Raw genomic sequence first — 4,611 nt, forward strand, 5'->3', positions numbered from 1 at the left:
ATACCATTACCGAATATATTCTGTATGATTGGGTTTTATTTTGAAAAATAAAGACATCAGATGGAGTAGAATATCATTTATACCACTAAATCTGAATATTATATTTGACACTTGTTACTCAATCTACAATTAGCTGAATACATCTCCATAAAGTAATATTACAGATACTTATGTAGAAAACATAGTTGGAAAATTAATTTGTATGCATAACAATAAAAAAGCCATTCATATTGACAAATGTTAGAGAAATTAGATTTTTTGTAAGGCTTCGTATAATAATAATCAAAGCTTATCGTTTATGGGATACGAGAACAAAAAGAGTATTAATAAGCAGGGATGTAAAGTTTATCAACAAATTCCCGAACAAATCAAACGATGACATCGAAATAATCGAACACGAACGAACACACAAAAAAGAGAGGGTGACTAACCCTCGAAGAAAACACCTAACCCGAGAACGAAGATGAAGTTCAGCAGATCAGAGAATTGACGAGAGCAAGTGAAAGATCGTGAATCGCTCGGATCGGACAGAAGAAGAGACCTAAGAAGGAATATAGAATGAAATTATAGACGAATCTATCACACTTATTGAAAAGAAAATCGGGGATAATACAGAACCTTCAATGTACTGTACAGTACAAGGAAGCCATGGAGTCGAATGACTCAGCCAAATGGCAAGCGGCCTTGGAAGAGGAAATGGAATCGAAAGAAAACATAAAGTATAAAACTTAATGGATCTACTTGAAGGAGTAACACCTATCAAGTGCAAGTGGGTTTACAAAATTAAAGACAACAAGGCTACAGAGAATAGGAAATACAATGCACACTTAGTGACAAAGATCTTTTCGCAGCAAAAATTCATCGACTATGATGAGTTATACTCTCCTGTATCGTATTTCGACACGATAAGACTGCTAACGGCTGTAGCAATAAAGAATAATTGGTTTTGGACCAATATTATGTTAAATCAACATATTTATATAGTAAACTGAACGAAGAAATTTATCTGGAGCAACCAGATGGATTCCGAAAGAAGAACGAAGAGCATCTATATTGAAAACTTAATAAAGCAATCTATGGCCTAAAACAAAGCGGGCGATGCTGGAATAATCACTTAGAAAAGTGCTTAAGTGAATCAAACTTTAAAAGAAGTACGGCCGATCCATGCGTATATATACTAACAAGAAACAAAGGGATGATAATACTAGCAGTATACGTGGACGACATCTTAGTCATCTCACAAAACAGGTACTGTACATAAAAAATTTGGCACGGGAATTCCTAACAGAACATTTCGATATCAAGTGTCCAGGACCTGTTTCTAAACTACTCGAAATAAGATTCAGACGTAGGAAAAACAATATCCTTGATCAAGAAAAATAAATTAAAAACTATTTGAGAGGTTCAATATGCTGGAGGCAAAGGAATCCACTACTCCAATAAAATGTAAACTGGATCTGTGAATAGAAACCAATGACTTAGATGAGAATTTACCATACAGGGAACTCATAGGCGGATTAATGTATGTATGACAAAGACGTAACCGGATATTTTATTTGAGTTAACAAACATGAACAGTATTGTAATAGATATTCTAGAAAATACTGGAATTCAGGCAATAGGATACTTTGTTATTTGAAAGCAACAAAGTATCTAGAAATAAAGTTTACGAGATCCAGAGGCGACCTCTTCGGATAATCGAACGCAGACTGGGCAATGGACGAAAAAACTGTAAGAGTACTACTGGATACGTCAGGGGAACCTGTGGCATGGAGAAGTACTAAACAATCGGTAACAACTCTGAGTACAATGGAGGCAAAATACATATCCCTGTCGACGTGAGCGAGAGATATAGGCTGGATGAGAGAGATGCTCGGTCAACTTGCTCAGTATTAACTATTAAAAGAACTTACGATCATTAATTACGACAATCAGGCTGCGATATGACATGCCAAGAGCTATGTAATAAATGGTAGGACCAAGCACACAGCTGTGAAATACCACTTTATTCGAGAGAGGGTTACGATTGGAACGATACAGATAGAGTACATAGATACTAAGAGGGACATAGCTGACATACATACGAAACCTCTGGAGACAACCTTTTTTTGACCCACTGCAACAACATAACTTGCGAAGAGATCATTAAGCATAGATAGAATCTCTTCGAGAGGGGGATTGTTAGTGGAAAAAAAATATATATTTTATGTGCAGAATATAAAGTGACAACACTGTGTAAAACCCCAAAAACAAAGGGATAAAGGGACAAAAGAAAATCTGTTAGACTACCTTTTCGTATGTTCGTCTCGTCTTATAGTGTACAGTATAGTCAAGTTAGTCTTAATGTTATAGAATAAAATACAGTACAACAAAATATTAAAGTCTAATCATTATTCTATCAACAAAAACTAATTATGTTATAGAAAAGTAACGAAAAATTATATAAATATAATATTAATATAAATACAATAAAAATTATATAAATATTAAATCATTATCTTTTAAAAAGATATAAAATTAATATAAACAAATTTTTTATATTTTAAGAATAGAATAATATAAGTATAAATTGATTTCATGTTAAAAACGAACATATGGCTTAGAAAAATATATTAAATGTAAATTAAAAAGTGTTTTAATTTGCTAACAATAATATTCTGCTTTATAGGTTAGCAATACTTTAGTTGTACGGTAAATTTAGTGTTTGTTCTATTGACTTTTTAAAGATCATTTTCAAACAAAAAACGAGTTCATGTTTGATATAAAAACGCTTCCAATTCTACAATTAGTATGAACTTAAATTCAGGATGATCATAATTAAAGTTCATCGATTTTAATGCTTTTGTTATAAAAATATTTAAATAAATGTGTTTTAAATTGGTGATTTGAGTAAAATTACTTCCGGAGAAAGAATTATCCGGTTAAAAATATGAAAGTGATGTTATATTTAACAGAATAATAAGTGAAATTACAGAATACGGTAATTAGACGCTTTATATTTACAGTATAATATATTTAATAAAATTTTTATTTATAGTAATTTTTTGTACTATATAAAAGCACGTATTTTTAAAAATAGTGATCACGTTTTACTAGGTATGTTAGCGATATGTGTTTTGTGCAGAAATTTATATTTCAAATTAGATTATCTCGATATTTGAAAGAAAATGAGTAGTGAAAACACAATGCAATCTGAATTAGATAATCGTGATTAAGCTAATTACCGTCCCAAATATAAAAAGCAATTATTTTTTCTGCAATGCTCCTCATCTCAAATTAGTATTGTAGTATCTTGCCCCTGTACATCATACTTTTTCTTTAACGATAGAGTCGTGCCGGTCATCAATTAACTGCTTTTAAGGGAAAGTTTTGAATTTAATTAACGCATCTTTCAGTTTGCATTTGAATTTCATATATAATTAATCAGGGCCTCCTGTGCCTAATAGCCCCATATCTTCTTTCGTCTTTCAGCTATCTAAATTACTTCTCGAGAGTAAGGAAAGACAGACGGACGGTCGACAGTGAGAATTTATAGGTCTACATTTTTTTCAAATTGCAGCCCAACAAATTGAATCTGCGCCACTTCCAATCTTATATTGAGGCATTACTTCATTGGGAAATTGAAGTAACAGAGTTATTTATAAAATAGATTAGTAATTGCGACAGTAATAGCTCGTAAACAGGATTTATAAAAAAGAACGTTTAAAAGAAACTCAACAATTGAAATTTAATGCAAATCCATGCCAAACTAACAATACTGAACATTTTACACAAAGTTGCATATCCAAATACTGCAATTCTTGGTATAACCACTGTACTAATGGAAAATACTTAATTTGAATCTATAAAAAAGCAACAACTTCTACAAATACATAGTTAACAGGAATACACTGGTAAAACCAAATTAAACAAGGTATATTGACTGTAAACTAGTTTATATGAAATAATGTAAACTTTTGATATAATAATGAAAATATTTTAACAATGTCTTCGTTGAAGAACGATGCAATATCGTATTAGTTCATAATAATATATAAATATAAGACAATATGACAGAGCATAAAATACAATGTGAGCATATAATATACTTGCTATATAAGATTTGTTATTGTTTTCGAGCATTATTCTTAAAATTGTGATACACGTTTTCAAATACGTAATAATTTTGTTATAAATTAAATTTAGTTCTTATTTAAAATGTTTGTTAAGCAAATGCAAAAAATTACACACATAAACGTAACGTATTTTATTTGCATAGGTACAAATAATAATAATTTATACAATGTGCATATAAGAAATATTTGTAAAGATCATCAGTATTCGGAGAAATTTGATTTTCATATCATTACCGATTTCTAACCAACAGCCTTAATACAGCGTTGACTTATTTATTCTCTGATAATGTTTTTTAAAATTGATTCTTCTTCAGTTTTCTTCTTTGTAATCATTTTTATAAAGCAACAAACTATAAAAAACCCCAAAATATTTTTATTTCTGTAAAAAATCAGAATAAATGAACTTTTTGATTATGATAATCTAGTAGAATTTGAAATTTCTATTGAGTTTTAACAGATGAAAAGATTTTTGTATCAGAAAGAATCATAAAATGTT

Source organism: Centruroides sculpturatus, unplaced genomic scaffold (genome assembly GCF_000671375.1).
Source record: "Centruroides sculpturatus isolate CEXI.00-Female unplaced genomic scaffold, Cexi_2.0 scaffold108, whole genome shotgun sequence".
NCBI classification, from domain to species: Eukaryota; Metazoa; Arthropoda; class Arachnida; order Scorpiones; family Buthidae; genus Centruroides; species Centruroides sculpturatus.